We start from the raw sequence: 13,688 nt of genomic DNA on the forward strand, positions 1-13,688 counted from the left end.
AGAGTGTAGGACATGGTCACCATCTCTCTCTCTCTCTCTCTCTCTCTCTCTCTCTCTCTCTCTCTCTCTCTCTCTCTCTCTCTCTCTCTGAGCGAAAAGTATCAACACTAACAGGACCAGAACTGAGTCGAAAGTAACACAATGTATAGTACCAACACCGGCTTAGGAGTAAGTAGCAACACTGTACAGTAAGAAGCAGCAACACTCGTCTGAATTAGCAACACACTCCAGTAACACCCAGAAACACGAAAAGTGATGTGTGTGTATATATATATATATATATATATATATATATATATATATATATATATATATATATATATATATATATATTATATATATATATAAAAGTAACAGTACAATAGCAATCAGGAACCAACAGTGAGATGTAACACATGATATAGCAACACCCAGCTGGAAGAAACAATTGGAACAGGAAGAAGTAACAGCATCAGGAAGTAGTGGTGACAACAGGAGGTAGCGCCAGGCTGCAGTAAGTAGCACCAGGCCACAAGAAGTAGCACCAGGCCTTAGGAAGTAGCACCAGGCCACAGTAAATAGCACCAGGCCACAGTAAATACCACCAGGCCACAGGAAGTAGCACCAGGCCACAGGAAGTAGCACCAGGTCATAGGAAGTAGCACCAGGCCACAGTAAATGGCACCAGACCTCAGGAAGTAGCACCAGGCCACAGTAAATAGCAGTAAGCCATAGTAAGTAGCATCAGGCCACAGGGAGTAGCACCAGGCCACAGTAAGTAGCACCAGGCCACACGAAGTAGCACCAGGCCACAGTAAATAGCACCAGGCCACAGTAAATAGCACCAGGCCACAGGAGTAGCACCAGGCCACAGTAAATACCACCAGGCCACAGTAAATAGCACCAGGCCACAGGAAGTAGCACCAGGCCACAGTAAATAGCACCAGGCCACAGGAAGTAACACCAGGTCACAGGAAGTAGCACCAGGCCACAGGAAGTAGCACCAAGCCACAGGAAGTAGCACCAGGCCACAGGAAGTAGCACCAGGCCACAGGAAGTAGCACCAGGCCACAGGAAGTAGCACCAGGCCACAGGAAGTAACATCAGGCCACAGGAAGTAGCATCAAGCTGCTGGGAGTAACAGTAGACTGTATTTCAATGAAGGCCCGGCCTTTATGTGGACCTTCGTCCGTGACTGGAGCCTTCAACATACAAAAAAGTAACATCACATTACAATACGTGGCATCAGGCTGCTGGCAATAGCAGCAGGAACTCTAGGTAACAGTCTGCGAGAAGTAACAGTGACGACAGAAAGTAGCAACAGGCTACGAGAAGCAACAGAGTAATATTGGGTACCCTTACCTCCCGGCTGAGTATGTTTTCAGTATAGTTTTAAAGTACATCTTTAGTTTTTAGTTTTTTCTAAAGTAACTCTAGTTTTTTTTTTTTTTTAAACTCTCTAGTTTGTAGTTTTTAAAGTTTTTATTTCTTTCAAGATTCAAGGAACCTTTTAGTTTTCACATATCTCCGTAGTTTTTAAACAATCTCTTTAAGCCTGTAATTTTTTGTGTTCTCAGTGTTTTGTTTTAAGGAACTATTTCTTTAGGTAAATTTAGTTTTTTAAGTAATTCGTTTTTACTTTTTGGTCTTACTTTTTTAAGTTTTAAGGAGCTCTTAGTTTTTAAGGAACTCTTTATTTTTCTATCATAACTTCAGTTTTTTAAGAAACTCTTTTATTTCTCAGATAACTCCAGTTTTTAGGACTTATGAGACATTGGCGGTGTACGCCTGGATATACGACTCTCAGCCATGAAGTAAAACAACTTGGATATTTAATTTCCAGTTGTAGATTTGTCTTTCCTTAACGCCAGTAGACTTGGAAGTAGCCTAGCTCCGTTACTCTAGTGTCGAGTATTTACCATACATTTGTAAAGCATATTACTCTGTTTAAATCTGGTATCATATCTTACGGAGTATTTATATCTCTTCCGTGTGTGATTTTAAGTTTATGATCCATAAAGTAGTCGTTTATTGATTAAGATATGGAAAAAGTTTGAGGTTTGTCATCAAAGAATTTTTTTCTTTTTCGGTCTGTGTCTGTGTGCCCTACAACCTTTACAACTCTAATCTGTGAGTTTCCTGATCTTATCTCTTATCATTAACAGCCTCGAAGGCTGATTGAATTCAGTTGCATTCCTTCGTATATGTCTTACTGGTCTGGTCTTCCTCCGCCGTCACTCAGAGTGTTGACATGATTTTGTACTGAGGGGATAATTGATCCGGGATTATCCCTTTTCACGAACGTCTTATTTAGTCGTGTAAGTCTTTCGTAGTCTCCGGAAGTCATGATGTTCGTGACCACGGCGAGCCATTTCAGGTCGCATCGAACGATCCAGTTATCGTTCGGGATCTCTCGTGGTCGTAGCGATCCACACGAACTGTCCGTGGTAGTAATTAGCGCACGACCCGCCGCTGTGGTACAGCGAACCACACGAACTGTCCGTGGCAGTAATTAGCAAGCGACCAGCGTCTGTAGTACAGAGAACCACGCGAACTGTCCGTGGTAGTAATTAGCATACAACCACCGGCTACGGTAAACCGTTCGTAGCTCCACAGAAACAATTGCCGTCGTAACGAACTGATTCGCAGTCACACCGAATCGTGCACGATCTTCGTGAGATACTTCCGGAGCAGGAAGCCGTTCGTGAGCCTCACGAAAGACACAGACGATCGTAAAATGACCGTCCGCTTTTGTAACAAGTTTTCCGCCGTCGTATAGGGCCTCCCGCTGTCGGAAAGGGCCTCCCGTTGTCGCATTGGGCCGCCCGCTGTCGTATCGGACCTTCCGCTGTCGTATCGGGCCTCTTCTTGTATAAGGCCGCCCGCTATCGCAGCGGAGCACCCGCTGTCGTTATCAGCCGCCCGCTGTCGTAACGGGGCCGCCCGCCTGCTGTCGTCATGGGCTGCCCGCTGTCGTACGGGCCGTCCACTGTCGCAGTGAGTGACCCCCATACCATTGCAACAGGCGCTTTACGGCCGCAACAGGTCATTCTCAGACGCGACTTCCCATAGCAAGGAGAATGTACAGTCGCACTGGGCTTGTCGCGGGCGGCTAGACCAGCATGATGCTTGCGACGGAGGAGGATCACATGTGGTGGCTGGAGGCCGTTCGCCGTTTCGGTAGCTCATTAGCGGCTTCAGCGATGTATTTGCGGCCGATGTCACTCCATCTACGGCCGCAGCCGTTGCACGCACGGGAAGATGCTGTCCGCTCCCGGCCGCAAACCCATCGACTCGACTGCTGAAGCGGGTTAGTTAAGAGCCGCAACACTCTACCGCAGCCTCGGGCGGATAAATAGATAGATAGATAGATAGATAGATAAAAAGGTCCCTGCTGGTGTAGGTCGTCCTTGACGTAAGGCTTTGACACACAGACGCCAGCACCCCACGCCTCACTCCACATCACGACACCTTCCCCTTCTCTCTCGCCCCGACGATCACTCTCCCTCGAACGATTATTTTCAGAGTTGTTAGGAACGGCCACCAGGGAATCCCACACACCACTGAACTTCGCCACTTTAGATCACCGTCATCACTTGGACCCCAGTGGGGTTATACCCACCGTGGGAATCTTGTATGCACACACACGCACACACATTGCAACACCTTCACTCGCTGTACGTCACTGTCCTAACTACTCAGTGTCTAACTCTGCTACGATTGTAAGGTGTGCAAGTGTGTTTGTTGCCGGGCAGCAACTTCTCTACATCCTACATGACCACTTAGGGATATCCGGGGAGGCCACTACAGAGAGGGGGGAGGAAGGGAGGGGTCGTCCTTAGAAACCCCCAACACCACCCCCTCACCATCCCCTTACAATCCTGTGGTTTCTAAGGAACAGAGATTGCTCCCCTGTCTGACCCACCCGTAGGTCTCGGGGCTGGGGTCTCGACAGAGGCAAGAAAACTCTAAGGCAATGCTACGCTATGTATCAACAAGTTCTCTTAAGTAGCGACAGCTCTAAAATAAAAAAAGAAATCTCTCTTTTTCTTTATCTAGATCAAACGCTCTATAGTTACCATACAGAGTAGACGCTTTAGAAAAATAAAGAAAACTAGTGGCAAAAATGTTTTTTTTTTTCTTATATGCGAGTTAGGAACTAGAGCAGGAAAAAGTAACGAGTTAGGAACTAGAGCAGGAAAGAGTAAAACGAGTTAGAACTAGAGCAGGAAGATCAACGCTGCACAGCTACGGTAGGAAAAGAGTTGTCTAAGGCACGGGAGAAAGTGGGGGTTGGGTGGGGGCTGAAGACGTCCCTCACCACCACCCCCCAAGCCCCCAAGATGCGCGTGTCTATTCTATCATTAGTCAAATACTCTCTATACGCTGGGCTATATTTGGCTATACCAGTGTCTATTGGCAGTACTAAATGGTCTACCCAGCCGGTGCAAACACAGCGGCGACATACCCAACATCTGGAGACTTGTCCGTCCATAGAAAATGGGGGGAATGACATGAGAATGAAACTGTCAAATGAGGATCATATGGTTTTGGGGGGACACAATGGGAGATGCGCTTCATCTAAGGGAACAAAGTACACTAAATAGAAGCTTCACCTCTATTATTTGAGGATTTCATGGGGAGCGGTGCGCGCGCAGGCCAGGGGGCGGGGCGAGGCCTTAGGGGGGTGGGACTGGTCACTCTGGCCCCTCCCACCGTGGCACAGGGGCGGAGCCTGTCGCCACTCACGCTTGGCACACTGTCAGTTTGACGACACACGCTGTACGACACCACCTAATTTCTTATCATTATCATTATTATCGCAGCGGCGGCGGCGCCTTCCATCACCATCCACCAGCCTGTGCTTCGCGGGGGGGGGGGGGGAGTCTACCCCCAGGGGGCCGTATTTTCACGAGAGGACCATTTTCTGTTGGCTCCAGCTGTCGGCCTGACCGGTGCCAGGGCGTCAGGAGCCGGCGGGAGGAAAAAATCGGGTTATGCCCCTGCTCGGACGCCGGGCCCTCCACTTGGCACCGCATCTGAGTCAGCAAGTCCTCGCCGGCCCCTCCTGGGACCTGGTGTGTGCCCCCCCCCCCCCCCCGTAATCAATAATTGGCTGGTTTTGTGTGTTGATGATATTTACTGACGACTTCTGATGGCGCCATCGTCGTTATACAAGATCGAGTCGCTGGTGGACCGCTGCCAACATATCAACAAGGCCTCTTTCATCCATCTCTCCTTCCCTCCCTTCTCGCTTGGGGGGGCTTCCCTTCGTCTACTTCTTGCCGTTCTCACAGCGAGTCATCTCCTCCGTTTTCGGACGGCGTTCGCCGTGGTCAACACCTCCCCGAAGTTGTCTCGGAAGCTTTGGTCAAGCGAGCTCCTGAACCGGTCGTGGAGGCCTGGTCAAGCGAGCCTCCCTCCCCCGGGGTCAGTCCTCTCCCTCCTTCCCTCTCTCTCACCCGACACAAACAACCCGCCACATATTTTTATCAGCATCTTTTTACTGGCACATAAAATGAACTTTATTTCCTGGTGATCAAGACCGTCAAGAGGGATTCTGTTTCTTCCTGACGTTGACCCAACATCTGAGTGTTAAGGAACAGCTAACAAGAAAGTTCTCGCTGTCAGACAGAACTTGAACTAAACTTTTTCTCTTTTTTGTTCCCCCACACCTCTTTCATCGCAGCAGATCTAACGTAAATATATATATATATATATATATATATATATATATATATATATATATATATATATATATATATATATATATATATATAATATTTATTTATTTATTTCGTATTGGGATGGTGACTGGTCTGGTGTAGAGGGAGTTACAGGCGTAGGTGGAGGCTGGAGGTAGTCCTGGGATGTGGAGGTTCAGCGCCGCTTCCTGCTGCTCTCGTAGGATTGCCAGCGAGGGGGGCCCCCTCCGAGGGCTCCAAGCCCCAGCAGGTATAGCCCTTTTATGATCCCCAGGCACTGATTCAGCCCATGACCTCGGCTTGAGTGTGTGTGTGTGTGTGTGTGTGTGTGTGTGTGTAACTCGTCTCTCGGAGGAGCAGGACGCCGGGAGGATGTCAACAGTGGAGTGGATGTGAGCCAGGGTGTGCAGGATCGCTTGTACTGGATGCGTCAGTTGATAACGTTCGTTGCGGGTGCGGTGTACTGGACTCTGCCTGCCTGATGATGACGTGCTCTGCTTTATTCTGTATAGCACATGATATAATGGTGTCGTAGACGTGGTGGAATCTCACCACAACTTCCACATTACGTTACATAGTCTTAAAAAAAAAAAGAAGAATCAAAGTTCATGTTACGTATACATATACATTACATTAATGCATGTGATCGTATATATTTACAGAATACATTCGCTCGTGGAAATAACGAAACATTCTTACGAATTCGAAGCCACAGACCCATGGCCGGTGTTGCCCGTACATCTGACTCTCAGTTTTCAGAGACATGTCACATCTAGACTAAACTACATGGTGAGGCGGGGAACGCTTACCAGTACGCGAAATTTCACGTGACTCCCGCCTACACGGACCATTCCAAAGGCCTTGCTCACCCCCCCGAGGTCGTCAGATCTCCTCATTTTAACCTGAAGAACACGGCAGGTATAGGGTAAGTCAGGGTCAGTCACTACACCCTGTTTGACCCCGCTGACGTCAGGGGTGGTGACCTGTGTCGCTGGGAGAAAGAGAGAGGACAGGGAGGGCGAGCCTTCTACCCCTACACCCACAAGTGTTCCCGAAGATGTAAAATTGAGATACAAGTGTTTATACATACACACATACTGTGATGTATACAAAAAAAAACACGAAGTATTCTCCAAAAGCTCAAGTACACACATGAACGAGTCTGCCTGTATACTCCCAACACACACACACACACACAAACACACACACACACACACACACACACACACACACACACACACACACACACACACACACACACGTGCACATACAGAAAATACAAGGACGCTCACGTCCAATAACATGGGGCAGAGGCCTGCAACACAGCAGCTAATTGACGCAGCTGTCAGTGTCAGGGCTAAAACCTGCCGCAACCCACGTCTCCCGTTGACCTGATCCAGCTGACCTGTCCCGGCTGACCCCCTGCCTGCTGGACTGATCCAGCCGACCCCTTACCTGCTGACCTGTCCTGGCTTACCCCTGCCTGGTGACCTGTCCCTGCTAACCTGTCCTGGCTGACCCCAGCCCGCTGGACTGACCTGGCTGACCCCCTGCCTGCTGGACTGACCTGGCTGACCCCTGCCTGGTGACCTGATCCAGCTGACCACTACCTGTTGACCTGTCCCTGCTAATCCCTGCCCGCTGATCTGATCCAGCTGATCCCTGCCCGCTGGACTGACCCGGCTGACCTGGTTGACCTGTAACCATGTCTTCCTCATAGCTCCCTAAGCACGACGGTACGGCCTTCGTGTGTAATGTCATTACGTTTGACTTGACCCTTAAGGGCGAGGTCAAAGGTCACGGCATCGCCGTGACCCTTGCTATATTTTGTTATCGCAAGGATATGTCGCATGATCTATGTCACTGGTTTACCTATTACCCTTTGACCTTTGACCCTACCACAGCTGTAGCACTCGCTGACATATATTGCCCTAGCTGACCTTTGACACTAAACCTTGACATCTGGCAAATCCTTGTGCTCAGCTTATATCTAGTACTAACTAATCTTCAATCTCAGTTGGCCTGTGACTTATGTACCTTGTTAACCTTTGACCCCTCAGCTCATCCTACGCCCCTGGCGACCTGTAGCCACGAAAGCTGACAGTACGATTAGTTACAGTGATTCAGACAAAGGCTAGTGCCATTAAAAAAGGAAAAAAGTTATGGTCTCGTATTGTATTGGCGACATCACGTTTTCATCTGTCGTGCGGGTGTTTTAGAATCAGGGGGTGACTGTAGGAACGTCTTCTGCTGTAGCAGTAGTCATCGACTACGGCGCAGTCTTGTAGAACATGCAGTCATAGCCCCGAGGTTCTTCTGTCAGTGAATCCCTGTCGTTCAATCCTCCAGTAATATCTCCAGGGTCGTCCTGACAGTCAGTTCCAGGTCACCCTCCCCCAAGCCTTGATCTCCTCCTGCCGCTACCAGTCATTCCTCCGTGTGGTCCTTCTTCCCTCTGCTTCCCTTCTGGCGTACTTCTCCCTCATCCTCATCCCTTACGACACTCTCCAGATTGGCCTCTTGCTGGGGTTGATATCTTACCCACCCCGGCGCAAGGAGTACCCCATCCCACTCCCTCTGGCTCCAGTAGCCCTCTTCTCCCCTTTCCCTCACCTCCCCTTTAGCCCCAGTAACCCCTTCCCTTCACCAGGCCACAGTTGCTTGTTCCCTCTCCCCTTGTTGGCCCCCAAAGCCCCCTTCCCTCCCTCCCTCCCTCCCTCCTTCGTCCAAGCAGCCTTCCCCAAGGCCTGAATCCCTCCCTACCACTCATGAAAACCTTTCTTACTCTTGCCGGCTTCCCTACCTGTTCTTGACAATGTGTCCCTACTCTTGAAAACCTTCCCTGACTCTTTCAGTCTGCCCCTACTGTCGACACCCATCCTTTGCACTTCACAGTCTCTCCCTACTTATGTAAGTCTCTCTTACTCTTGACAGTCTCCCTAACTCTTGAAAGTCTCTACGCTTGAGTGCCTCCTTTCAGTTTTAGCAGCCTCTCCCACTCCAGCAACCCTTCCACTAATTCAGATATCGTCTCCTGAGTTCTGAATGCCTACTGCTTGTCTTCTTGTAGCCCTGCAGGCCTCCTCTTTGTCCTGGTAGCCTTTCATTAATCTTAGGAGCCTCACCATTTGTCCTGGTAGCCTTTCACTCTGACGTGGCAGCCTTCACTTAATCCTAGGAGCCTCACCATTTGTCTTGGGAGCCTTTCTTTTACCCCAGAAGCGTCATCCTTTGTTCTGGCTGCCTTCCCTTAATCCTAGAAGCCTCCTCCCTTCGTCCTGGCAGCCTTCCATTAATCCTAGGAGCCTCTCTCTTCGTCCTGGCAGGCTTCCCTTAATCCTAGGAGCCTCTCCCTTGTCGTGGCAGGCACTATTATCCCCTGGGCCTGACGCCTTGCTCTCTGCACCAGCAAGATCCATTAAGAGATTAGCCACACTTCCGGCCTCACTGAGGTGTATTGGAACTCGATGGTATGGTCTTTGTCGCGACGATCTTGAGATGGTCTTTGTTGTCGTGGCTGTCTTGGGATGGTCTTTGTTGTCGTGGTGGTCCAGAGATGATCCTCGCTGCCACGGTTTTGAGATGGTCTTCGTTGCCATGGTCTTGAGGTGGTCTTCGGCGCTGTGGTAGTACTGAGAATGGTCTTTCTTGCTAGATGGTCTTGTGGTGGTCTTTGTCGAGGCAGGCGGCCTTGAGTTCATCCATGTCTTTGTGGGTTTTGGCGTCGTCTTTTGTGGCAGTGGTATAAAGACCGTGTCTTTGTCATGGCGGTCTTAAGAAACAGTCTAACGTCGCGTTGGTCTGAGGGCAACATTTTTCTTCTTCTTGACCTGCTTTAAGAATCGTGGACATGAATATGATTATCTTTGTGGTCATCTTGGATTATGTGCTTTATAACTCTTTTCGTCTTTCATTAGCATAATATATATATATATATATATATATATATATATATATATATATATATATATATATATATATATATATATATATATATATATATATTCCTTTGGTTCCACATGTAAGATAGTGTACCAGGTACATAGTTTGCGTCCTTATTTTAAGGTCATGTACTCGCTTAACCTCATAAGCACCAGAGTTCAACCCCAGAGTAGGGTGGTCAGGCCTTTGAAATCGAGGTCAGGCCGCCAGTAACGCTGTGTTCAAAGGTCATGTGCCGCCCCACTCAAGGGTTAAGAGTAGCTTAACTCCATAACCCTGATATGAACACGAGATTTTGACAGGATCCGGGTTGCAAGGCGTTAGTTTTTTTTTCCCCCACAGCTTCGTGTCCCTTAATCCTCGAGGAAGAAGATAATGATGATCATTGACGTATTTAAAAAGCAGCACATCAATTACTCTGGTCCCACTGACGGGTAGGGCAGATTCGCACGCCACCCACCAGGTCGCCCCCCTACGCGCCAGGTCACTACACACCACACACACACTCACACAGGGTCACTTTCTACACACCAGGTCACCCCGACGAGCTACACACAGCAGCTCACACCAGGTCATGCGCCCTATACGTCCCTCTAGGGAGACGATTGAGCGGTATGCCACCAGTTCCCCGGAGGAGATAAACATGAACAGCAACAGACAGACCTGCTGTAGCGGCCGTGAGTGGTCCAGCAGCAGCAGCAGCAGCTGTACCATGATAAGCCACACATGGTGTTCCCCCTCCTCCTCCTCCTCCTCCTCCTGCCGTTTCCTCGTTCAGCATTTCCTGTCCCCCTTTTCCATCCTTCTCTTCCTACCCCTTTCCAACCCCTCCTTTTGCCCCTCCCCTCCCGTTCTCTCTCTCTCTCTCTCTCTCTCTCTCTCTCTCTCTCTCTCTCTCTCTCTCTCTCTCTCTCTCTCTCTCTCTCTCTCTCTCTCTCTCATTGGAAAAGAAAATAGATCCATATCACACTGTCTCGCCCCTAACGCGTCTGCTCCTGGTGTGGTATTCCTCTGCACTCATGGTCCTTTTTCTACGCTGGTGTCCGTCACGTACTTGCATCGTGTTGCTCTGAAGCGACATACCTCCACCACGATCCAGATCACGTACTTCCATCGTGTGGTGTTGCAGAACACCTACTCACTTCGTGCCAATGCCAGGGAGGGATGAGTAGGCTGTTGGAAAACTATCAGCGGGACAGATGAGTCGCATCATGAATGAAGGGGAGGATGTCTAGGGTTCTCTGGTGATGTTGATGTTGATGATGATGATGATGATGGTAAGAGGAGGTTCCTAGGATACGTGATGACGGTGCCAGGAAAGCTAGATCACGTGGAATGATCAGCAGGATCGCGGGAGGAGGAGTGGAAGGAGGGAGGGAGGGCCACCACTCAAGGATGACGGTAGGGTGACTGGGTCACTCTGGAGATGTTCGAAAGATACGCAGGTCACTACATGATGTTGGTTGGAACACCCTAGTCACTCGTGGATGATGGGGGGAGAAGTATGGTTCTTTTTGAAGATTTTAGGAGGATATTTGGAGTATCTGAAGATCTTGAAAGGATAGCTAGGTTACTTGAAGATAAGAGGAGGATCGCTGGGTTATCTGAGGATGATAGGGGTGTCCTGAGATGTAGCGGAAACGCCTCTGTCATAGACGCTCAGGGGTTGATTGGGAAGGGGCGTCTGTGAACATCTGAAGGGAAGAGAACTCGCCTGCTATGGTAATCTCTTCATCCCACTCGCTCAAAAGAATCAGATCCTCTTAATACAAGTATAATGGACGGCTAAACCTTCGTTACATTTCCGAGTGAAAGAAACATTTCCATTTTCTCTCCACGGAGGCTGGCACGGTCCTTGATAACGGGGGGAAGCAAATCTTAACCGAGTGTTCGAAAGCTTTCAGGAACTGTCCACCGTAGAATTGTACATCTGGTCCCCTTGATATTGTCCATGAGACGGTATGTGTATGGCGTTGGCTCTGTGATGAACACATCAACAAGCCACACTCACTAACAGCCAGGATAGCCATCAAGAGCCGTCCCCATAGACTGCACTGGTCGTTCCCTGTAATACCGTGAGTAGGAGGACACACACACACACACACACACACACACACACACACACACACACACACACACACACACACACACACACGTAGTTCAGCGAGAGAAGACAGTAACGAACCAGTGACGGTCAGAATAGAGCATCTGGACCGTCCGTCTAACCCCAGTTCGCGCCAGGATTCGCCACAATCAATTTCCGTCGTTTGATTGCTGCTGCTGCTGCTGCTGCTGCTCCCTCCTCTTCCCCCTCCTCCCCCTGTGGGCGGGCGACCCGGGGGTCCAGATGAAGCACAAACAGACATTAGCCGGTTATCAGGCTGACCACCGAGCCTCCAGCCCTCACCAAACATGACCGGAATTTCAAGCACTTTAAACCGGAGGGAAGTGAGCTGCTGATGTATTGTCCATCTGTGTGGTCTTGTAGGGTAGATACGCGTGTGTGTGTGTGTGTGTGTGTGTGTGTTTGTGTGTGTGTATGGCATTATCTGTTTACGCTGTACGGGGAGAGAGTTCTACACTCGTGGGGAGCCCTTACCTCCTAGGCTTTCTCTAATGTCGTACATGTTATTTACTTTCTGTATGTCGTCCACGTTCACTAGCTCGTCACTCATTATGTTCCATTCAGTCCCTACTCTTGTGCTGTAGAAATATTTTTCCCACGACTTTTCTGACAGTTTTCTTGCCTCGCATCATGGCTTATGGTTGTTCTATCCCTACATCTTTGGAAGAAATGGTATCTGTCTTCGTCATCATGAAGATTTGAGGACTGTAAGGTTGTGATCAGGTCTTCTCTCTTCCATGTTGAGCAAAAACGGCCTCTCGCCTTTCCTTGTAACTTAGCATTGTTAATTCAGGTAAAACGTTGGCCCACGAGTTTGCATCCATTACTACGTAAGAAATCAAGCCTCAAGTAGCTTGCTAGTTGGAGATGATACCAAGATCTTTGATGATTTTGAGTACCTGTATTAGATCACCTCTCAACCTTCTCTTTTCTAAGGAAAATAATAAATTTATGTCGTTTCGTCGGTTATCATAGTGTTTTTCTTTTCTCATTCCGACGATCATCTCTGCTGCTCGCCCCTGTACCTCCTCCATTCTGGGTTTTTTTTGTTTTTTTTTGCAAGTAGGTGACGAAAACTTGTAAAAAAGGAAAGTAAAAAGAAAAGAAGGTGAGGATAATATTCTCAGACTTAACAAAAACCCTGCCCATGAATCCAAGAATAGTATTCTCCCTTTTCACCGTTTCTTTTTTCCTCTTTCGGTCTCTTTCTTTTTTCCTCATTTACCTTTTGCAGGTCAACAGAATTCACACTGTAGTTTGCCTTTTCATATCCCCACTACCGATATGTAAGACTTTGTACTTAGAAATAGTGGCAATGGTTTACCACTTGCATGACCAGTCCATCAGCTGGTCTGCGTCGGTTTGAAGCTACAGACGTTCAGTTCAGCTGTGGATTTTATTTCCCTTTTCCCTTATCCTCATTCGCTTATTCCTCTCCATTCATCCCTCTATCAATATTTAACGTCCCTCCGTCGCCATTTAGTCTCCATGTATCCTCATTTGCCGCTATTCCGCCCTCATTCACTCCCTTCTGCCCCTCTTTATCCTCCTTCTATCCCTTTTTACCCTCTTTCGTCTCCACTTTTAACATCATTTCTCCGTTTTCCGTCCACTATGGCCTTGTGGCCACCAACACGAGCACTCATGCTTTATTGGTTGGCCAGGCCACTCCTTGGCCTGTGGACCACCTTATGCCCCTCGGAGGTCGAGTAAGTGGCCCCTTAGCCCACGTTTCTTAAGAGCGCCCCGGGGTCTGTGTTTCGCATGGCCCGTAGGCAAGGACACAGAACAATTCTGACGAGTGCTGATCTGGCTACCAGGCAGGAACCACTGGTCCTTGAACCCTGGAAGGATTTTGCCATGAAGCTTCGCGTCTGAATCTCATGATCTCTCGTACTCGAGTCTTACGAAACCTCATGTGCAACTGTCCAGGGAAT

The 13,688-nt window shown here is 48.7% G+C and overlaps 1 protein-coding gene and 1 long non-coding RNA gene across 2 annotated transcripts in view; one reads left to right on the forward strand and one right to left on the reverse strand.

The window, feature by feature from the left end:
• LOC139758058 (uncharacterized) overlaps positions 1-4,594 on the reverse strand; it is a 36,727-nt gene extending 32,133 nt beyond the window's left edge. Inside the window, exon 1 of the long non-coding RNA XR_011714756.1 lies at positions 4,448-4,594. This is a non-coding gene — a long non-coding RNA (uncharacterized lncRNA). The remainder of the gene's footprint in view (positions 1-4,447) is intronic.
• l(2)gd1 (lethal (2) giant discs 1) overlaps positions 1-13,688 on the forward strand; it is a 206,530-nt gene that overhangs the window by 103,279 nt on the left and 89,563 nt on the right. The gene's annotated exons all lie outside the window — the stretch shown is intronic.

The sequence above is a fragment of the Panulirus ornatus genome, chromosome 29 (genome assembly GCF_036320965.1).
Source record: "Panulirus ornatus isolate Po-2019 chromosome 29, ASM3632096v1, whole genome shotgun sequence".
Classification (NCBI taxonomy): Eukaryota; Metazoa; Arthropoda; class Malacostraca; order Decapoda; family Palinuridae; genus Panulirus; species Panulirus ornatus.